At 37.4% G+C, this 24,146-nt stretch overlaps 1 protein-coding gene across 14 annotated transcripts in view; it reads left to right on the top strand.

Moving 5' to 3' along the window:
* LRFN2 (leucine rich repeat and fibronectin type III domain containing 2) overlaps positions 1–24,146 on the top strand; it is a 220,164-nt gene that overhangs the window by 79,704 nt on the left and 116,314 nt on the right. For 4 of the 14 annotated variants that reach the window (XR_014690653.1, XR_014690654.1, XR_014690655.1 and 1 more), the window contains one exon: positions 8,201–8,462. The exons of 7 other annotated variants lie outside the window; for them this stretch is intronic. The gene's annotated coding sequence lies outside the window, so the exon portion shown is untranslated. Of the gene's footprint in view, positions 1–7,871; positions 8,006–8,200; positions 8,463–24,146 lie in introns of those variants that run through there. 3 more of the 14 variants (XR_014690657.1, XR_014690658.1, XR_014690659.1) reach the window with 1 other exon arrangement.

The raw sequence follows: 24,146 nt of genomic DNA, 5'->3' as shown, positions 1-24,146 counted from the left end.
CAGGTGGCAAAAGCATTTAAGAATAAAAAACAGTTTGGGACTTCTGTTTCTCTTCCATCCATTCCTGACTGAATTCTTGAAGCTTTTCTGATATTTATACAAAACATCATCTGAGAGCTATTTGGGAAGAATTAATATGGGATCTCAGATTGTCATCCATTTTGCTTCAAAAAAATATTTCCTGTAGCTATAAATTTATTTAATACCATATATTAGGGTCCTTCTATTGTTCATTCTTTTATCCCCCCCCCCCCCCCCTTTTCTTTTTCCTTTTGATTTGCTGTTATTTTGTTTATTTCTATAATCTTATCGGGAACAAGATAAAAGCATTTACCTTGCCAATACATGGTTCCTTTATGATAATTTTGCAATAGAGTAACAGATATTACTGAATCCTTATGGGGCATCAAGTGATACAATCATGCTAATCTCAGATAAAGGAAGGACATTTGAGCTTGTCTCTAAGCATTTGAAAATTGATACTTAGGAGGAAGATAGCTTTCTGTACTTCTGTTGACATGCTAGGCTTTGGCTGATATTAAGTGATATTGGTCACTTGAATTATAGTGATTCCTGTTAATTTTATTGAGATTTTTATGACGAATGAGATACTCAAATGTTCATCTTTTTGCGTGTTTTAATCATTCAGAGAAACAGCAGCAACTGTATCATATATGATTTGGATGACCAATAATCTGAAAACAATATGAGCAGTGATTAATCAAGCCATGAATATTAGTAAGCTGGAAAATAACATGGCTAGAATATGAGGCAATTGTTTGCCAAATATGCATGAAACAATTGGTGTAAAATAAAAAATAAAGTAAGGATTAAATTGGAATGAATTTTCTTGAAAGCAAAAATTCTAACAGTCATTAAAAATTAATTAAACTAGAACGTAGACTGTAAGTGCATTTAAATGCTGATATCCAGTAAATCCTGGAATCTCACAAGGAAAAGGAATGTCAGTACTAGTCCCTGGGGCATATATATTTATAAATATATTTTCATTTATTTTGGGACAAAACCAGACAAAATACTTGGGAAGGAAACATAATGAAGGTTTTGTCTTTAGTGTCAAAGTACATTTGCAAGAAAGAGTTTATGCAGTACTTAGTAAAACTTACCAAAACACACGTTTCATTGCAAAGAATACAAGAGGAAAACCTTCAAGATTACAATTTGTTTAATTTTAGGAACATTTTCCCTTTTTATATATTAAAAGTTAAGTAAATTCTGAAATTGAAATGGTAATATCAAATGAAAAGCTCTGATAATTCACAATTATGTTTTCACTTCAGAATCAATAAATATTTTTGGAAAGGTTAAATGAGTCCAACTGAAACAAAGTATTTTCTTCCTGTTTGAATAAAATATTGCAAATGATGCCAGAAAGAAAGAAAAAAATCCTTGCTATATGTTTTAAATCTTTTTTTTTTTTTTTTTTTCAAAATCATTATGTATAAGTCTATAAACACACAGTGTGTATGTATGTTCATATACTAGCCATTGACTATGGCTAGATCCATTCTTGGTCATAAGCAAGCTTTGCTTTTCACTTTTGCTTTTGCAATGGAAGATAATGTATGTCATAAACCTGTCTTAAGACAAAGCGTATTGATGTTTATTATATTCTTATAAAGGATTGGCTGATAAAGTATATGCCTGGGATTCCCCAAGTCTATTTTGTTAAAAGAGAGACACAGCTTAATGAAAACTGGTGAGGAATTTCCGATCAGCTTTTTCATTAGTAGATAGCTTTGTACCTGAGAACAAACAAACAAACAAAAAATGTCTACACTATTTTATTTTATTTTATTTTATTTTATTTTATTTTATTTTATTTTATTTTATTTTATTTTATTTTATTTTATTTTATTTTATTATTTATTATTTTATTTTATTTTATTATTTTATTTATTTTATTTTATTTTAATTTTATTATTTATTTTCATCTTGAATGTTTGTGAATTTTGCTTTAAAATAAAACTGAACTTTTTAATCCTGTGAAAATCTTTAATATGCCATTATGACCTACTTTTACAGAAAATAAGCTTTTGCATTTTTTAGAGAACATAAACTCTCCTTTCTAAATTGTAATCAAGTTTGTCTAATTTAAATAAGTGAAACTTGCCTCTCAGTTTCTAACAAAGTTTGACTCATTTAACGTTTTTAGGACCACTGGTAGGCATATGAATGGTACCATTTCTCTTTGTACAATTTCTCTTTCTTCCTTTCTCATTTTGTGTTTTCTTGCCCTGGTAGGTCTCTTTGTTGTGGCTGATTACACATAAAGGGAGCAACTATTTCACCAAATAAAATAGGCTATAAAATACTGAATTTGCTTTAAGGTTCACAGCGCTGTTAGTATGAAGGTAAAATGGCAATGAACACATGGTACCATAGTGGAAGATTTGGGCTGTGGCAAAGCAGGCCATTACATTTCCTCATCTCTGGAGACAATTAACTGCTGTATTTTAGCTATGCAGCAGGGTGCTGGGTGGGATGAACTTTTTTTTTGAGAACTTTTCAGTTCCTTTCAGCAAGGAACTGAAAAGGATTGGCACAAGACTTCACTGCCAATGCTTCTGTAAGCTGAAAGGTAAACAGCTAAACAAGCGATAGAGAAAGTTTCCAGTGGTAGAGCAGCCTCATGCAGCAGTTCAGTGCTGTTTGTGCTAGAAAGGCCTTTGACTGGTGTGTGGTTCATGTTATTTTATGCTTTAAGATGAAATTTATAACTATTTCACTTTTAAATGTGTTAGTGATTATTACAGGGTTAGTTATTATTACAGGAAGCTCATCTCTCAGACATGGGAAAGGGGAATGAAGAGCTCCTGATGATTTAAGTCAAAATCTTCCAAAAGTGCAGAGCTTTGGGGGACTGTATGCTGCCACTGCAATAAAATCTCAATATGCTTTTACTGCATCTCCCATTAAGGACTCTGAGAAATATGAATAAATTGATAGTTGGCACTTTCCATGTGCATTGGGTTACTGTTACTATTTTTTTAAGAGAAAAAAAAGGCACAGATTTTGTATTAAACTAGTCTACAGTCACATGCAGTGTCCACAGCAGAGCTGTTGATCAGGTTGCCCATTACAGGTTTTCTGTGCAGTGAGGCTTATACAACGGTGAGGTAGTACCAAAGTGTTGGAATGGAAACTAGGTCCAAACCCAGAATGTGCAGGGTCAGCTACTGGTAAGCCCACTAGAGAGTTTCATTTAGGCTTTTTGTTTCAGCAAGACTATTACAAAAACAATATTCAAATAGCAAACATCAGCTGAAGTAGAAGGCAATTTTTTCAATTGCTTATATTCTTTAGCATAGTTGAAAAAGATAGTCACTACATTCCTTATCTTCCTGTTTATTGTTGCCAGATTTGTTTAATAGTTATTTGAGAAGGAAATGGATATACTGGAATCTGGAATTATCCAAAGAATGCAGACGTAGTTATATTTAGCTACCTATCTAGGGATACTAAAAATCTTCCAAGTATATATCCAGTGAAACCCAATATTCTTCATATATTTCTGCTTATTACTGACAATTGTCAGACTGAATTTCTGTCAGACTGAGGAAATTCATCATACAAGAAATTCTACTGATATCAGTATTTTACTCCAATGTTGGATTAAAATCATATAACATAGAACAACATTTGTGTATTTATTATGCCTCACCTAAGATTTATCTGGCCTCTTAATTTTTGGGGCTTCTTATTTCAGCTGAAGTTCTAGAGGGTGAAATTTATATCAGCTCATAGCTGACTTATTCCTTCAGATTTTAGATGAAGAACCAAAGGATTTCACATCTCTCTGTACTTATTGTGCAAGTAAACATAACCTCAGGTTCTGGTAGTAGAAATGGTCAACCTAGCAAAATCAGAAATCTCAGCTGGCCCAAAATCCCTAGCACAGTTATTGATTGGGAAAAATACAAACTGCTCATAGATGGCTTATATAGGAGGGGGAAAAAAAAAATCCATTGATCACAGTTTTTTTTTTTTGTTTGTTTTTTTTTTGTTTTTTTTTTGTATGGGACTGCCTTTAAGTCTACACTGACAAACAAATAGAAAAATGCCAACAAACACAAGGAAGTTCTGCAGTGCAACTGTCATTTGGTCGTTTCACATTTGGCATCATCTGGCTGAATCAAAACTTTTCACTCATTCTGTAGACTGCTGTCTGGTCTTAACTTGTCTTAACCTCAGTTACCCAAAAGATGCTCATAGACCTCCATGTCTGTTAGTTGAACTGATTATTCCTTTAATTACTCAAGCACATTCTGTCTCCCTTAACATTCAGTTGGGAATGCATTAAGATGCACTGCCCGTTAAAAGCTGTTACAGTTAAGGTCTCACTCCCCTCATCATGCAGTCAGCAGCAGCATGTTAAGGTGTTTTTTCTTGTTGGAAGGCTGTTAATGTGTAGTTACAGCAGCAATGAAATGTGACAATAAATCAAAGACAATCATCATGATTAGCACATGTAGTCCACAAGAGAAGTAAGAAAACAGTAGTCATTAAATATAGATAGTTTACTCCCTATGCTGTCAATAAGCGGGTGATTTATGAATGTCTGAGATCTTTCAGGTGATGATTCATTCATGATTTCATTTACTTTTCTGTATACGTGAACTAGAATTGTAAAAGGAAGAGGTTTTGACTAATGTCATGAACATCTGATTTGCTTCCTGTACTCCCCCAGCTCAGGAAATAAACCTCAGTGGTGTGCAGCCAGTACAGAACTACTGGACATCCCTGAAAAGCGCTGTGAGAGCTTTTCTGGCTGGCTGTTTTGTTGGTGCAGCAGATGGTGGTCCAGTGATGGTAAATCAGCTATTGCGTTTAGAGCTAAACATGCAGTAAAGGTTGTCACCCAGTGCAATACCCTGTTTGTCCACAGCAGCCCTTATCAATGATGTTACATTGTTCTGGTTCTGGAAAAGAAACTAGAAAAACTGCAGAGAGGTGCAGCCAGGGTGTGTGTATGGAACAGTTTTTGCACAAGAAATGACGGAATGATTGAATAGTCTTTTTACTCCACAGCCAGGAAGGGATTTACTCTAACTTGGAAAGATAAAGATATCTAAAGACATTGAATTATACTTTTGTTCCTTGTCTCTTCTAATACAAGTCTTAGAGGACAACAGGTGAAACTAGCAAGTGACAGGTCCAGAACAAATAAACATCTCAAGTTGGAATTGTGAAAATCTTAAAACCTTTTCCTCTAGGATGCAGAGATGCTAAATATTTTCATTGATTGATCAACTGGAGAAGTAAATGAAATAAAGGCTTTTTTTTTTCCTCTTTACTTTTTTTTTTTTTTTTTCATGTGCAAAGACAGTATCTTCAGCTAACAATGTTAGCTAGACCACAAGCAGCTAAGAAGCAGAGAAAGAGAGTATTCTGGGAATTTGTCATTGTACTCTTGCTGTGCTTTTAAGTTTTTTTGTTTTTCCTTATAGACTCCTAGTTCAGACAAGATCCTAGGCTGGATATAGCTCTGGAATGACATATTTCAGACATCTGATTTGACTCCGATACTCTGATTTCTATGGTCCCCATGTCACAGCCTCATGCAGTGTGAGCCCACAGCTGTATGTACCCTGTCTGTGTTTCAGCAGGGTGCAAAGAGGTGTTAATTACTCAAGTAATTAACTTGCAAGTGTGGGCAGAAACAGTGATCTTCTGTCTGGACACTGAGACAGCTTCAATGCAGAATTCACTGAATTATTAGCACCACTGATTTGGTAGCAATGCTGATATAATCGCAGTCTCTGGCTGGAGTAATTGAGACACCCTTTATAGTGCTTCACATCTTGTTAAGTGAAAATTGTTCCATCTCCATTTTGGGCTTCTTGACTGTTTCAGTGGTTGGTTGGATAGGTAGGAGTGCCAGGAGGTTGTTTGTGGAGTGCTGGTAGCTGGAGTAGGTAGGCTTTTACCTACTTCTTGGAAATAAAAGGATGAGTTGTGTTACAGATCTCTTTAAGGTGAAGAGAGGAGAAAAAACATTTTGCATTTTCCCTTGAAGAACTGTTGACCTGAGAGGCTAGAAGTGATAAGATGAAAATATAGGTGAAGGGGGGCCTTAGTGTGGCCAGAAGGGAGGTCTCCTGGAAGGCTACAATTCCTAATAGCTGAGCTTCTACGTACAGGGCTCTATCCCTGTAACAAATTAGGAGGAAATGGTATGACAGGGCAAACTCCTCCAGGTAGACAACTGAACGATTGACAGATATTTTAGCAATAGCCTGTGCTGTTTCAATATGTGATATGAATTGTGAATTTGTTCTCTGACTGACCTAAATTTTATATGGACTGATTAATTCACTGGCACCTGCCTTTCATATCCAGAGGAGTTTTCTCTGAACCCCCCAGATCTTCCTAAAATCTTGGTATAGTGTTTCATGTAAGATGCTTGTGGTTGATCCTTCTTGGTATAGACTTCTTAGACAGTAAGAAATAGAGGGAAGAATACAAGCCAAGCTAAAAAACGACTGGTAAAAAGGCAACTGTTTTCAGGAGCTGGAGTTTGCTCATTTCTTGAGGCTGACACATATTGTTTTGTTAAATTCCTTTAGTTATGAGCTATAAACAGACTTCTCAAGATTCAGTACGTAAGAATATCAGAAGACTGGCAAGTGTATATAAAAAGTAATGGAAGCACTGTATTAAACATGGTAGAAGTAATATACTGAAATGTCTTTATTTCAAATAATTCCATTGAATGCTTATGTCCTTAGGCTAAGATTTAAACAGTTTTTGGGTATTGTTGAGCTACTCTGAAAGCCTAAGGAAATTCTGAGTTATTTTATGAAGTAGCTGGTCCCCAGAAGGGGTTTATTTCATCAAAGTTCTCCAGCCTCTTCTGTGTGCTTTGAATACTAGTGAAATAAAGGAAGATGAGTCAAAAGGCTGTGTGCTTGTACAGACATTGACCAGTGGATTTTCACCTGGAATATGAGAGTGACTGATTATACTGCTCCTTTTCTTGGGATCACCACATTAATTTCTAACATATTCTCCTCTCCTCTCCTCTCCTCTCCTCTCCTCTCCTCTCCTCTCCTCTCCTCTCCTCTCCTCTCCTCTCCTCTCCTCTCCTCTCCTCTCCTCTCCTCTCCTCTCCTCTCCTCTCCTCTCCTCTCCTCTCCTCTCCTCTCCTCTCCTCTCCTCTCCTCTCCTCTCCTCTCCTCTCCTCTCCTCTCCTCTCCTCTCCTCTCCTCTCCTCTCCTCTCCTCTCCTCTCCTCTCCTCTCCTCTCCTCTCCTCTCCTCTCCTCTCCTCTCCTCTCCTCTTTTTTATTATTGTGATTTTCTTTTTGACCAGAAACTTTAGAGTTACACAATGTGGCAGGATAAATCCAAACAAGTTCCAAAAGAGAAAATTTCACTGATTCTTTTTCTAATGTGGCTATTTACAGAACTGTCAACATGTCCTAAGAAACATGAAGACTCAGATCTGTATTCAGACATTGCTCTATAGAATTATCAGATATGATTTTTTTTTCTTTAATTATTTTTTTCTTTCCCTCTTGTGTTTGTCTGCTCAATTTTTCAAGAGCTAGTTTTAGGCTGAACATACAGAAAAGATTTCCTGACAGCAAAATTCATTAGGCTGTAGAGTAGGTCTCCCAAGGGAGCTGATGGAAACTGTCACTTGGGATTGTAAAAGTAGCTAGGAAAAAAAAAAAAAAAAAGGCTTTTAAAATGTACCATGTAACACATTTTTTCCTTTGTAGAGAGAGAGAGTGGAACTGGCCTGGTAAGGCTATCTTTTTATATCTAGTTTCTATAGATATTTGCACAGAAACACGACCATTGCTAATTAACTGCTCATCTGTTTCATGTGCTTATGGCTTACCAGCTATAGTCAAATCCCATCTGTCACTTGAGGACAATTAAGTGGGCTGAGAAGCATCATTTTATGACTGCACCTGGCCATGAAGAGGTATTCCAGATGGACAGCACGGGAAGCAGGAGACACCTAGAAGAGAAAAGGGGGAGACTGTCTTTTCAATAATTGCAAGTTGTTGTAAATGCATTCATGTAAGAATCCAAAAATTTGTTCTGGCATTGAGCTAGTGGAAGGACATGAACTTCATATGTATTGTTTCTCTGTCAGTACAAGAGCTGTGCAATTTGCATTCAACTAAGTTTTTGTTTTGTTTTCTTTTGTTTTGTTTTTTCCTATAGATTTGTATCAAGATTGTCACTAGAAACAAGCAAAGAGATTTGGAAACTGCAACAGCTAACTGAAAGAAAACAAATGGTATGAAGGAGGTTAGAGAGGAGGAAGAGAGAATCTGTGTCCATATTATCAAATGAGGCCCAAAGTATCAGTTGATACAGGAATTAGTGGCACTACAGCATATGTATATGATACTATGTTTTGGGTATTTCTGGGTCCCAGTCCTGGGGCCACATCTGCATTATAAAATAATCAGGCTCACTTGTCCATGTTGCTTTCTTAGCTCTCATTTTGCTGCTTTATCATTCTGGCAGTTCTTGCTGTGTGCTGCCTATGACTTAAATGCAAAGGCTCTTTAATTTTAGTCAGAAAATATGTGATGAATAATTAATTTTTTCCTGAAATACAGTGTTTTCTCAAAACTCTTCAAGCAGTGTCAGTGGCTCTTTAGAGGCCATTTCCAAAGCTTACAGCAGTATCCTCTGGTAATGAGGTAATGATATTGCCTCAATTATGTGCTGCAAGGGAAGATGAAGACTTAAACTGCCATTCAGCTTTAGAATTACTGCTGTAATTTTAAAAGTATCTTCCCTCCCTTTCTGTTTAAGCAAAATCATCCCATCCCATTTGTTAGGATGATGCCATCTGTGGCCAAGGAGAGTTTTCCTTGAAAAGACAGCTTCCTTCTGGGGGGTGCTGTTATTGGCCTTGTTTTTTAACACCTGGATCCAGGTAGTTTAATTAATCCTAATTCTACTTATTGGCTGTTACACACCATGTCTGTACAGTATTCATGACTTGAAAGAAAAGCCACCAACTTTTGTATTGATACTTCCCAGATAAATTTGCATATTTACAAACCTATAAGTATATGCATATATATGTGGAAGAAAAACTTGATTACTAGTATACAAAGAAAAGAACATCACCTTGTCCTTAAGGCAGAGGTCTCAAACACTTTCTTCTGGCATGGCTACAAATTGCTGTGAGCTCTGGGGTGCAGCCTGTGGTGCTAAGGCAAGGAGCATGTATACAGCTCAGTGATGTATGTAGCCTGCTCCCCCTGTATCTGTGAGGAAAATGACAGTTGTCTGTTTTCTCTGTTCCTCCTTGCACAGTCTCATATAGGGAAAAAGTTTCAAACAAATTCCCCTCTACTTTGTAGATGCTTATAAGATGCTTGTGAGGGAACAATAGGAAATACTAAGTCTTGTTACCCCCAAGCAATCAAAAATCTTCAGTCAAACCTCTGAACATCAAATGAGTTAAGTTTATATAGAGTAATCTTCCCTTTGCAGAGATGTGTATTTTTAGGTTCCTTTCTGTTCCAATTTATGAATTATTGTGGGTCATGTTTAAAAATATTTTTCCTTTTTTGCTGAGATATGATGGAAATCTTAACTAAGGAGGAGTGGAGAAGAGAAGAAAAAAAAGAAGAGAAAAAATTATGGCTTCAGGAGCTGGCAACTTAATAAATAAATGAATAAATCCTATTTTGAATCTCACAGCAAAAGCAGAAGTTAGCAACCTGAATCAATGTTTTCTGTTAATGCTCCCTGTTCAGCTGTACTATGGCTATTTTAGAAACTGACTTGTCTAACCCTGCTGACCAAAGCAAGAAAGGCAAAATAAAAGCCAGCAACACAGAAGGTGGAGAAAGATTTATTATTATTATTATTATTATTATTATTATTATTATTATTATTATTATTATTATTGTTGTTGTTGTTGTTATTATTGTTATTATTGTTATTATTGTTATTATTATTATTATTATTATTATTATTTATTATTATTAATGCTTTCATTCTTCTCCCTGTGAGACAGGATTGCTCTAAGAAATGTGAGAATATTCTAGACAGGCTTAATTAATTTGGTCTGTTCTTTTAAAAGACTTAACTAAACAAATTATCAACCAGAAAAGTCATTCAAAATTAAAACACAGATACTTACATCTGCTCCTTTTAACTAATACATTACTTCTGTTTTAGAATTCTTATGAATACCAGTTCTTGAATTTTTGTGAAGGTTCAAAGCATGTAAAAGCTCCCGAGAGTCCCTGTTAAAATGCTTAGTTGTTTAAGTCTTATCATATATATCCTCATAAACTGCTGATACCTCATGAAGAATTTGGAAATGAGACATTTCTATGGCCACAAAGTAAACTTTTTTCTTCCCATCTTCCTCCCAAATTTTAATCAAGCTGTGAGGTCTTTCATAACCCAGAACGAGAGATGATGAGTCATACATATTAAATATATATATATATATATGTATATTAAAAATTCTGGTCTCCCTCTAACAGATTCTACAAAGACAAAAATCACTCTTTGATGCCTCTATCTGGTATAAGTATAACCAACAGTCTGAAATACAGTAATAACAGGGAAGAATATTCAGGCACATTTTGGTGCACTAGACAGCCAGTTTCAAATGACTGTGATTATGTTTTTCTTCCCCCTTCCTTTTCTCACCAACATGACAGCTAGCAAATTTCCTTCAAAAAATAAAATAAAATAAAATAAAATTTTGAGCCTGTCAGAGGTAATCATTTAAGGTCATTTTCTTCAAATGTGTTCAGCATACTGAATGCAGATGGGGTGCTAAGCTCTTTCATTTCTGTCTGTCTGTCTGTCCTACAATAAGTCTTCTGAGTACAGAAGAACTTTGAAAATTCATCTTCTATGTAAATGCCTCCGGTCTGTGATAGCTGGCTCTTAAGAACTTTTTAAGTTATTTTAGAAAGAGCACCTTGGTTATGGGATTTTTCCTGGCATTCTCACTGTTCGCCAAATTGTGTTCCCGCTGAAATCAATGAAAATATTTCTAACTTAAGTCAATATTATCTGTTACGCATGTGAGACAATTTGCATGTTTGGTCATACTTGCTATTCTTAGTGCTTGTTCATATGTATATCTTTAGGAATAACCTTCATCTGAGATTACAGAAAACCAAAGCTGTGTCTCAGCATGGGTCTCTTTTCTTGTTTACTCTAGATGGACCAGGCATGTGTAGTTCCAAGCAAGTTACAACAATCTGTCAACAGGAATACTAATACTATCGCTCTACTATCGCTATCTACTAATACTTATTGCTCTCTACAGGTACCTTAAAGGAGACTGTAGTGAGGTGGGGGGTTGGTCTGTTCTCCCAGGTGCCTGGTGACAGGACGAGGGGGAATGGGCTAAAGCTGTGCCAGGGGAGTTTTAGGTTGGACGTTAGGAAGAACTTCTTTACCGAAAGGGTTGTTAGACATTGGAACAGGCTGCCCAGGGAAGTGGTGGAGTCACCATCCCTGGAAGTCTAAAGACGTTTAGATGTAGAGCTTAGGGATATGGTTTAGTGGAGGACTTGTTAGTGTTAGGTCAGAGGATGGACTCGATGATCTTGAGGTCTCTTCCAACCTAGAAATTCTGTGTGTGATTCTGTGTAATTTGTCCCTAGCACAATTTCAGTAACACGGACAAAGAAATGGAACAGTGACTGACTCGCCCTCAAAGACATAGTGTATTTGATATTGCAGCCATCTGTGGTATGATGCTACCCTTCTTTATTTGATTGTGTTCCCTGAGTTCTATAAATGCTAATTTAGAGAATCCTTTGCTTAACTTTTTTTTTTTTTTCTTTGGTAAGCTTTTCTGTTGTTGGTATCACTGTTATTCCCACAGACAATGAGCAGAAGGAAATATTTGGTCTTTTTTCTTTTTTTTTTAATGAAAAAAATCTTATTTCTAACGGATGAACCTAAGACAAAAGAGACCAGATCCTTGCATATACATGTTTTTGTTTCTGTTGTTATAAACTGAATACATTTTTCCTTTGACTTATCGCAACGCAATATAAATCTGTGTGGTTTTCTTCCCACCTCTCCCACCTCCTATTTTCTTAGAGCATATGCTGAGGATGCTACCCATAGCAGAGGATTAGTGTGAAGCATCTGTTGCAAATTATCCAACTGAGATTGATTGATTGATGTTTTCATTTTATGCAATAAACTTGCTTGGTTAGGATTTCAACTTAGACCTCAAACTTCAATAATGATGCATTCCAGGACTTATAAGTTACCGAGCTCCTAAAACTCAATAAACCCAGGCTTTGTAATTAAGTGATACTTAGTCACTGATTAACCTTACGCCATCCTAATAAACCTTCAGAATTTAGTAGGTTGACACACAAAAAGCTCTCCCAACATGGTGCTAGTGGAATAGGCTTCCAGGGGTAGCTGCCACATAACCTGAATTTTGTAGCACTCCTGTACTCAAAGGTGACTTGTTCTGCTGCTCCTCGTGCTTCTGAGGTTTGCAGAGATCCTTCCAGGATTGTTTAAATATGATTTACAGCCAAGCAGTAAACCAAGCTATCACTAAACATTCTCAAATTGTGGTGCAAAGCAATCTTCTAAACTGTACTGCAAATGTAATCACTTTCACTTATGAGTCCTGATTTATTGTTTCTGAAAGACACCCTGTATCTGTTTTAATGTGTTTTAGTCAACTTATTTTGTTGTGGCAACAACTGTGGTGTACCTAGTTGTTGTTTTTGTTGTTGTTTGTTTGCTTGTTTCTCTGTAACTCAGTATTTCCTACCATTAGAAGTGAATCTCATTCAGTTCAACAAAGTTGACGATTTAAGAGACAGCAGAGAAATCCAACATACCTTTTGGTGGAAGGGACAAATGGTCTTTGTAAGCCAGCCAAGTGAAATGGTTGGAGGTTTCCTCAATCAAATTGGAACATGAAATATCTGATCAAGATGTTTTCAGAGTTCAAAACTGGTTTAATACTGGAAATCTAAAATATGTATAGTTTAATTTTATTCTTTATTTTTTATTTATTTAAAGATAGATATTTTGATAGCTATTTCTCTCTTAATTTGCTAATGATACATTGTTTTAGCTTGGTAAGTCATTCAACAGATTGTATTTGTTTCATAAATGAACAGAAGAAGGACTACAGGCTAGGGGGACAGATAAAATGTTCTCACTCTTACCATAAGCGTCATTCAGGTGAGCCTAAACCTTCAATTATGACTTAACAATGGTTCTATAAATATTGCCTTTCCCTGAGTCCCAGCAGGTATCCTAGTTGCTGACAGCAATTCCTGAATCTCACTAGAGCAGATAATTTTAGCTAAAGTGTATATTGTGCCCTCATCTTGTGTTCAGAAGGTAAGGAGGTGATAAGTGTTTTCTGAGGTGTTTCTGTTACAGAGATTTCCTTGAGGTTGTAAACAGTGATTATAGAAGCAAGTCAGAGTCCAGGGAAAAGGATTTTTCTGCTAGATAAACCTCTATGGTGTGACTTTACTGCAGGTCAAAAATTGTTCTGTCAGAAAGAAGAAACTGTCTTAACTTGCAAAGAGGTTATCAGAGCCAAGGGCCAGGGCAGTGTTTTTAGTAGTGGGCTAAAAGTTGTTTCATCCTGCAAAGTAAGTTCTGTGGTTTCAGACTGCTACTTGCCAATTCCATGTGGAAAGGAAGGATAACCAGGTTAGGATGTTCAGTTAAGATGTAACAGCCCACACTCAAATCTGGTTTTCATGTGTGACAACGCTTGGGTTACCTGTTAGTTCACACTCATATTTTATTTTCTGTGATTTTTGAGCAGAATAAGTGTTGGTATCTCCTACTCTGCTTTATGACTAACCTCTCCCTAAAGGAAAAAACAAAAACAAAACCTTTCTAGGTATTTAGAGGAAATTTAAATCAGGTATTTAGAGGAAATTTAGCTCATCTGGATTGCGTACAGAGTTTTCAGCTGTCCATGTACCATGTGAGATGTTAGAGAAAAAAGCTTTTGTGTAATTTGTTTGAAGTGGCCCTTGCCGTTTATAAAAATATTAATAATAAAGAAGAAGAAGAATGACAATAATGACATGTTTGTGAAGAGAATTAAATTAACTTTTTTTTTTTTTTTTTTTTTTTTTTTTTTTGTGTGTGAGGGGGAATGTCAGATTAATTTTAGTGCTATTTCCTCCACCATCTCTTTCCCTTTCCCTTTCCCTTTCCCTTTCCCTTTCCCTTTCCCTTTCCCTTTCCCTTTCCCTTTCCCTTTCCCTTTCCCTTTCCCTTTCCCTTTCCCTTTCCCTTTCCCTTTCCCTTTCCCTTTCCCTTTCCCTTTCCCTTTCCCTTTCCCTTTCCCTTTCCCTTTCCCTTTCCCTTTCCCTTTCCCTTTCCCTTTCTCTCTCTCTCTCTCTCTCTCTCTCTTTCTCTCTCTCTTTCTCTCTCTCTTTCTCTCTCTCTTTCTCTCTCTCTTTCTCTCTCTCTTTCTCTCTCTCTTTCTCTCTCTCTTTCTCTCTCTCTTTCTCTTTCTCTTTCTCTTTCTCTTTCTCTTTCTCTTTCTCTTCTCTCATTTTTTTTTTTTCTGTTTTCTTTTGTTTTTCCTCATTTTACTGGAATCTCTCTTCCCTAAAAATGCTTTCTGCTTAAAAATCTCATTCCACATGTGAAATGCTTTAGGGGAAAAAAGAATTAACAGAGGGGAAGTTAAAATATCAAAACCAGGAACCTATAATCTAGTTGGTTGTAGCTCTGCATTCACACTATAAGTGTTAGAATGTTATTTCCATGTTTCCAATGTTATTTCACTATAGCAAAAATCAATTTATTTTTTTTTTTCAGAACTAAAAATGAAGCTAATGCTATCGGGAGTTCCAGATTTTATAAATTTGGAGTCTAAATTTCTCTTGTAGAAGAGCACTGTAGGTCAGATCTGAAAAGATATGTCCTTACATAAGACAAATGTTTACTTGCGAGTCATAACCGTATCAATTTGGCTTTCTGCTGCAGTGCAGCACTAGCTGGAACAAACAAGAGTTTTTGTTGCATAAACTTTTTTTTTTTCACCATGAACCATAAGGATTTATTTTTGATACCCTCGTGTGTCTTGTTTCTCTAATATCTAAAACATTTTCCACACTTCTCTGGGTTTGTTTAGCCCAGTCACTAATAGACATCATGGAATTCTTGGCTCATCTCTCTTGCCTGATGAGCAGAGGGAAATGGATGAGAAAATAAGTTAGAATCATTTTTTTTTCTGAGTGCTACAAAACACATAATTTACCCTAATTAGCCGGAAGGTGTTTGCAGGAGTGAAGGTGTCATATTGGGGGTAATTAATTTTGGCTGCCTAGAGCCTCTCTGGAGGGAGGAAGAAAAAAACAAAACACCAACACTTAAAAATGTTTCTTGCTCTGATCTTGTCTTGGAAAACCATTTTGCTATTAACTAAAGTAAATGCTGCACAAAATTTAAGTGATTAGGGCTTTTACTGTTATTTGACAGATGGATGTGCTTGTTTTTAATGGTCCTGTTTTGCCTTGATTATCTGCGTCGTGTCACTTGTGGCTGAGCATGATGAAGCAAGTGAATACTTTGGCATGTTTCAATGTGGACTACCTGTCTGTACGAATATACTTAGAAACAATAACATTGCAACCAGAGTTAGCTTTTTTTTTTTTTTTTTTTTTTTTTTTTCTTTCTGGTCCCTGTGAACTCACTGTTTTCTTCAGAGTCACCATCCTAGGAAGACAGGACCTCCTTGCTCCTAGTATCCTCCTAGGGACAAGTGGTATGAGGTCCTACAGGGGTCAACTGTCAGCCAGCCTCCTGTGATGAATATGTCCCTTCTACTTGTCACAGCCACCTACTCAGCTAAAAGCTAGAGATTTATTTTTTTGTGTGTGTGAGTGTACGGTGTTGTTTGTTTGTATCTTGCAAAGAACTGACAGCAACACTAGGTTCCTAGACACGGTTTCTCTCTTGGAAACATGGCACCTCTTTATGTCCATGTACTATACTTTGTGTTGTGGGTTGCTGTGTTGGCTAGCAGGAAATCAGTGCTGGCTTTAGGCATAAGTAAAGCTGGTACTTGCCAGAGAAGCCAGTGAATGAGGGGCAACAAAGCAGTTTGTGACTCTTCATTATGTTTTACCTGTGTTTAAGAGGCTGGAAAACTGAACCTGATAGAGTGGCTTTGGAGAAGCGGTAGTGGCTGCACAGCCGCCATCCTTGTCCCTGGCAGAGAGCAATTTTGGTGCTCTAGAGCTCTCCTGTATTTCTGTGCCTTATCTTGTTTATTTCCATAGCTGGAGTTATGTATCCTTGTTACAGACCTAACTTTTCATCCCCAGGGAAGCAAAATTCTCCCTGCATTCCTCTAAAGCCCTGAGGTAGCCTCATCTGTCACTGTATGTCTGGATTACTCTACCCAGCTTATATAGTCATGCTGTTTCTGAGTTATGGGTGCATTGGAGCAAATCACTTGCTCTCCTGCATCCTCACACAGAAAACTCTGCACAGCAGCACAGAAGGAGCTCCATGTTATGTGGGAGAGACGTGGGTTTTGTACATACTTCACAAATGCTGCCCATCCCATGCACAGTGCAGCTTGCACATCCAGAGAATACAAGGGAGGACTCCACACTGAGTGCAGGAAGAGACACAAGTGGCTACATGACAAAACTTCCCCTCTGCAGGAGCAAACACAGCATGTCTGAACATCAAGGAAGGAGCAATGTTAGCAGGAAGGACCCAGGGGCCCTGCACAGGTGGGTTTTGGAGCACCGTGGGAACCCCTCCAACCCGGAGCAGAGCAGCTGCTTGACAGCATCCAAGCAGCACTGGACTGAACAAAAGGGACTGTCTCATGGAAACCTTGGGGTAAAATTGGCCAGCAATTAGTGCTGAATGTTTTGGCACTCAGTAGGGAGCTGTTACTGATGTGCTACTGGTTTTGGGCCACTCCCTGAGGAAGCAGTTGATGGCTCAGTAGCCCCTCTCACCACATTAGCACCCGGGCAATGCACGGCTACAGCTGCTGAGTTGGCTGGGCCTGGCTGCCTGCCATGCACCTGCAGGCTGTGCTCTGGGTGTGAGGGATCAACACCAGACTGTGTTTTTCCTTCTTGTTTTGAAACCTGTTGATGTTGCATCCTGCTGTGCTTCCAACCAGTAGCTCTGCTGTTGCGCTTCTGTGGGGCCTGTCAGAGAACCTCCTCAAAACACCTCCATGTGGTTGTCTCAGGACAAATTGTCTTTCACTTTCAAATGCTGCAAGCATGTCTGAAACAAGCTGTACAGTGAATGATTGTCACCATTAGCTAAAGGAGTGGGCTGTGCTGAGTCCCAAATGAGCACGTGTCTAGATTGTGCAGTCTATCACCACACAGGGTAGACTGGCATTCCTCCAGACAGCTCAGTGTGGGGGTCAGAGATCAAATGGCTCTCCTTAGGCAGACTCTGAAGCAAGCTCAAAGTCAATTGGACCCCTTTAGGGTATTCCTTCAATAAGGATTCCAGTACCCAACTTTTATTTATTTAATTAGATTTTTTTTTTTTTTTTCTTCAAAGCTCCCATGGTTAGTGTTTGTGGAATATTATTTATTTTTCCATTGCTGGCAAGAAAACTAGAGTGAATTAGAGACTTAAGTTCTAAAAGCATAATAGAATGCTTCACTTTGAGTTACTGCAGTTGTGTCTGTGTACATAGAGGCCTATGCAGTTGCTCTATCTAACGTAGATGTGACCACAAACATTACTGGAGTTATTTTTCTGAAGGATATGTAAGTAGCCTGGAGCAATAAATTTACCTTTTATTCAGATTTTATTCCTGAGTTCATGTCTGTTGCACACAACCAATGCCATAGTTTTAAATGTCATGTATACAATTGTACAGTGTTTCTATGCATGAAAAAAAGTTAGGGATATGCTAATGCTAGTAAGTACTGAACTAGGCATCAGCTGCTAGAAACCACCTGACTTTGAGAAAACTGGAAAATAGAAAGGGACAGAGAAGAAAATTCCAACCTTCTGTTTAGTGTAGTCTTAACATCAATCACACCTCCTGTTGTTTATCAATTAAACAGTAAGGTGATAGTATTCACTTCTGGCTTCCTCTACAGCAACACCATGTTCTTTTCAGTAGTGCCCAGTGACAGGACAGGAGTCAACGGCACAAACTGAAACACAGTAGTTGCCATTTAAACATCAGGAGAGATTTTTATTTTATTTTATTTTATTTTATTTTATTTTATTTTATTTTATTTTATTTTATTTTATTTATTTTACTGTAAAGATGACCAAGCACTGGTGAGAGCTTCAAAGGTTAAATAGCATGTGAAACCTTTTGAGGAAACTATCTTCAAGTAAGTTTTGTTCTTATTAGAAGAGCAACGTCTCTGTCAGGCACAGAAGTTGACTAATGCTAATAGGAAAAATGGGAAACAGCTTTCACAAAGCTCCACATAGCATTTCAGATCAGTTTCAAAAAGGCGCTCCAGAGCTGCCTTCTGGAAGGGGTTGTTTCAGAAGGTCTTGACTCATGAGCTATCACTGCCATCAGCAAGAGAGGTTGGCAGGCTTAATGTTTAGATTGAAGAGGATTTTCCTGGGTTTGGTTTCTCTTGTCAAGAAGCATATGGTGGAAGAAGCACTAAAATGCCTGACATGTTCTGCAAAGAACTCTGATGGTAACCCCTTTCCTCTTTCCTTGTGGTCTTTGTAGTGCCTCTTGTGGTTTTGTCCATGATATCTGCGCCTGAATATAGGCCTAATATAGCTTAATCCGGAGCTACAATCCCACCTGCTGTGGGATTGCTCTATTCTCCGAGTATTTGTAATGCACATTTCACCCACACTGCAAAAACACTCTGGTCTTCCCTGTTGCAGCAACTGCTGTTATGTCTTCCATTAGGTCAGTAATTCTTGAAACTAAATCTTCTTCCCTAGATGATTCTTCTTGTCTCCTTTTGTTCGCTGTGATTCTAACCCTAAACTTGGTCTGTACCACTTAGTCTAAACCTCAAGTATCCCATGATATCTGCCTTCTCTTGTAATAATCTAATTTCAGCAACTGAAAGTTAAAAAAAAAAAGGGACTTTTGTCATTTAATAACTTTTCTACTTTCTGTTTGCTCAGATTAATATGTGACTAAGATCTGTTAAAAAAAAAAAAAAAAAAGTAAATATGTTTATAAACAAAGAGTAATTAGTCTGGGAGAGGAAGGACAGAGTAGGAATGTGCTCAAAATAAATAAAAATGACATACCTGAGAACTGAATTAATAAAATTCTAACCACCCCCAATTTTATGTGAAAACAGTGCATGTACTGGCTTCTTAATAACTGAAATTCTCACTTTCTTGTCAAGTGTTAACTCAGGGTACTTTGACTGACATCAAGTGAGAGAAGCTTAATATCTGACTAATCTCTTATTAAGCACTTTATGCTCGCTTATTGGAAAGATGGTCTCTTTGACCATCTAAGATGACTGATGATCTAAAATCTAGCCCTTTACTACAGAATATAGTTGTTTTGCAGAAGTGGTGAAATATAACCCAGTTGCAGAAGCAGAATTAAAGAAAATTTGTCTAATTCAGGGAAGGAAAGGGCATCTGTTTGCAATTCAGTTTGAGCATTTAGCTTTGAGTCAGTGCACATTTCATGAGGATGTGAAGCTGTACCTTACTAGCAGAAGTATCTTGGTGTACATGTTAAAGTACCTTATTAAGCCCTAGTGATTTGATCATTCTGTAAGAGACATCAATTCTCCACCCTCTCCCCATGAAGAGGAAAATGTAAGGCATAATTTCTCCTATCCTGAAGTAATTAGAGATGCTATCAGTGGAGATTGGTGGTGGTGGTGGTCAGGGGAATTCAGTACTTGGAAAGAAATTCTTGTAACTTTTAGTCCAATGTAACCTTCAGCTTTATTTATTTATTTTTAATGCAGGAGATGCACAAGCATGCCAAAAGTGAGGGATAATTGTATTTCTCTCCCCTTCTCAGGTGATTAATTGTATGCAGGTCAGTTAGTCACAGAGTCTGCATTTGCACAAGGCTGTTCTCTTGTAACTGTTTTCAAAAGATCCATAAATCCACAGACCTTTCCTTCTGACATTCAGATCTAGCTGACTGTTCTGCCTTTACAGATCCAACCAGCTTTACCCAGCTTCTGCTTACAGAAGTCTGTAAATCAATGAGTAAGGCAAACTCTAAAAAGGAGAACATGATTTCTCCCATCTCCCAGCTATCTCCTCCCTCCCTCCCTGCTGGGGCACTCAGTACAAATTTTATTGGAAATTGCTCCTGGCAGTATGTGCCACTTATTTTCCTTTAATCCTGTTTTCATCTCACCTCATAATGATTTCAGGAATGTTTTTAGTTTCTGAAGCCAAGGAAGCAGTTTCTTCTAGGCAGCAATTGCATTTGCTGTTAAATAAAAAGAAATGCGTTCTTCTGGCTAAGCTCTATAAAGATGACTGTACAATCTGTACTGTACACTTGGAAATTGCCTCAATGAGACATACCATATGGTGCATGTGGTGTCCCCTTACCTCAAGTGTTTCCTTAGTCAGGCTGGCATGGTTGATAATGAGTTCATTTTTGAATGATGACAAATATGTGTAATAATGTGATGGTGGGTGGGTACGGAGGAGGGGGGGGGGTGTACATGCAAGAACAATAAGAAGAGGTGTTAGTTTTCCTTATCTCAGCTAGTTCTCTCATCAGGTTTAGGTATATAAAAATCAGGAACTTCATTAGGAGAGGAGAGTTAATTGGAGGGTTAAGTTTAACATGGTTCTATGACAGGAAAAAGAAGAAAAAAAGTAACTGTTTTTTTATCTCTTCTTCCCTCTCGTATAGCCAATTAATATGATGGAAACAGACATAATAGGGTGGTGAAATGCAATGAAGAGCTGCCTTTTACCAGTTAAAAAGAGAACAGGAGGTCTAGTATCATTGGAAAATGATTCTGCATATTATATTCTTTTTCCTCTTGGAAGCTATCTTAGAGTAAAACTAAAGCAACGTGATTTAAAAGAGGTCAAAATTTAAAATTCCAGGTACCTGTGTGCTCCTGAAAACCAGAGGTAGAGCGGGAAACTCAAACCAACACTGCTTTTAGGAAAAATGTTTTCAGTATGTTGGAGTGCCTGCCTGATCTATCCCAAGCAGAAATAGCTAGTTATGTGAAATTGGTGACTTGTATGGGCAAGCCAACACAAAACACCATTCTAGAATGCTGGCTACCAGATCTACTGCTAATGGTGTTTATTCTGGTATAAGATATGTTTTATGAAATAAATAAGTAGTAGAAGACCTAAGCTGAGGGAAGCTTGAGTTGTTGATGGCATTTGCCATCCCTGTAAACTAAAAGGTATAAAGTGTTAATGCTCTGCAAACATTTTGATATTGCTCTAGATTTTCTTCTTATAATGAAAATAGTACTGTAATCTATACCTGTAACAATACATAAGTCTATAGGCAGTCCCTCTGGGCTATATTATACTTTCTGATTTCCTTGGTGGACAAGTGTTTGTTCCAGTCCTTTTGCAAACAGATTGTCAAAGGAAATTAAAAATGAAATGAGGAACAAAGACAGTCTTTTGCACAAACCTTTATCCCCTTCTTTCTTCTATTTATAACTGCGGTTGCCAGGTACGTAGACTGAGGTATATTCCAGCCATGAATACTGCTCTGCTGCTTGTTCCTCTCAAAATGACAATTGTTTGCTATTGTCAAGTCCATTGTCAAAGTTAATTTAAGAAGCCCAAAGCTCCTTTGAAATGTCTGTTTTGGCTTTGGCTCTGGAAACAGATATGGGATTTATGTGCTGGAAGCTGATTTGCTAAAATACGCCATTGGTAGAGAATCAGTTTGGAGAATCTCCAAAATCTTGGAGATTTAATTTGGAGAAGCATCTGCTGACTGAGGTTTATCAAGACCTATGGTTGACAGCAACCTTTATCACAGCACGGTCTCACATATTAGTAATGAATGTCTGTGGCACATTGTGTCAATGAGGAGTCTGGAACTTGGGTAGAAGGTTATCGAGCACGTTTTTAAGCTTACTTTTTTTACATAGTCTGTTCTGATGTCCTAACACAAGATAAAGACCAACAGGAATATCTTGATCTTAAAGAAAGGGAGAATTGAGCCAAAACTCCTGGCTGTTAGAAATGTTCCAAATCCTTTATGGAAATTTCCATGAAGAACCATACAGTAACCTGGGAAGAAGGTGGGTAGAAGCAGAGAGATACTGGGGTCTGGAATTGCAACTGTATATAGGGTGAGCTACATGAAAAGGGGAAACAGCAGCACCAGGTTATTTATGTAGTGAGCTTAAACTAGCCTGGAGCCCTACTGTAGTTACACCATGACTAATGCCACTGCTGCCTTCCCAAGAGTTGGCCACTGAGGGGACTCCTAGCAGAACTGCTTCTACCAGTAGAGTTGTGATAAGAAAGTGAATTCAAGCAAGGGACTTCTGTGCTGATAATTCTTCCTGTAAGATGATTCAAAGCCCCAGACTCCCTCCATATTGCTCCCTGAACTTTAGATATCCTTTATATGGAATATAAGAGATTTAGTTTCTCTACTCAGGAACAAAGCATGCACGGGAAATGGGGGGAAAAAGGACAGCATATTTCTTCATGTCCCCTCCTATTGTTTTAGCTAAAGTTGCTTTAGTGAGGATTCATGCCAAGATAAATGTGTATCGTATTAAAGGGCAAAGAGCACCATCATTCCGAATTTTATGAGGTTTCATCTATGCATCAAAGAACAGAACGTTTTATTACTAGACAAACAAAAGCTGAATTTTGTAAGCTTAAAATGACATTTTTTCATGAAAAAATAGACTTATTGTAACAACTGCTAAGAAAAAGGCAATTACCTGTAAGTAAAACAGTCTTATTAAAATGCAGGCAAACACAAATCCTTTAAATTGTCATTCTGGAGTCTCCAGAATTTATGAGGGTTTTTAACTGTGTTTGTGTGGTGGACTGTGGAAGGAAAACATGCCTAAGACAATTAAATATCTTTGCATCTCATCACAGGAAAAAAAAGAAAAAAGTGTACATACCCAATCAGGTTAATAGTCAGTAGTCACTTACCCATATCTGTGCATAGAACCAGGCTTTAATTCTCCATATTTTTCCTTCTTGTCGTTTATGAATCTGCAAAACAAAACTTAAAATGCTCTGATGTTGATTTGGTAATAGTCCTTATGCGTTAATTTGCACTGGTAATGTTAAGGAGAGAATTGGAACCTGAAATTTCTGTGTGTGTTAGTTGAGAAAATTGTCTGACGGGAGTATGTGTTCTGTTCCCATGTAGAGTGGGCTTGAATCACATATTCCAAGCTGTATTTACACTGTGAATTGCTATCCTGTTTCCTGGGATGCACAAACCCAGTTCAAAGTCAAGGATCATTTTACTCTTAAGTGTGAATGAAAGCAAATTTTCCAATACTAAAATAGTTGGTTAGGGGCCACCAGAGAGACATATGAATCAAACCTCATGTTTCTTCCAGGATAGTGAATGATGGTTTACAAGACAGACAAAAGACTACAATAAATCTTTAAGGTGTTATACCATGATCTCCTTGTCCAAGAATTTCAGAATGCACTTTTCTTGGCATACAACATGCTACATATCACAACTCCTGGGGACAGAGCTTTCAAAGAAATTATCAAATATTGAGAATAAAAGACCAATCCCAAAGACTCTTCACAATAATTACTTTCTAGTAGGAGCTTCAAGGTAAATGAGACATTGATCCGAATACCACCAAATACCACACTGAAACTAGATTGGAGCTTTTCCTTGTAAAATTCAAAATAGGGATAAAATTCAGTTTCCACAGAGATTACCCTGATGGGTTTCAAACCACAGTAGCTTTGAGGGTTTTTTTTTTTTGTTGTTGTTACAAAAAATGACAGTTCTGAGAATGGATACCTATGTGCAAGTTTTTTGTTTTGTTTTGTTCTTATGCTTGGGGTAAAGAGAGGAGAATTTCTATCTGAATATGAGAAGGTACCTCTTTACTGTGAGGATGACAGAGCACTTTGACAGACTGCCCAGAGAGGCCGTGGATTCTCCTTCTCTGGAGATATTCAAAACCTGCCCGGATACCATCCTGTGCAATGTGGTCTAGGTGATTTTACTTGA

The sequence above is a fragment of the Aythya ferina genome, assembly GCF_964211825.1.
Source record: "Aythya ferina genome assembly, chromosome: 3".
In the NCBI taxonomy this organism is placed as follows: domain Eukaryota; kingdom Metazoa; phylum Chordata; class Aves; order Anseriformes; family Anatidae; genus Aythya; species Aythya ferina.
Note: the sequence above shows the minus strand (reverse complement) of the source record. Positions and strands in the feature narration are given on the sequence as shown.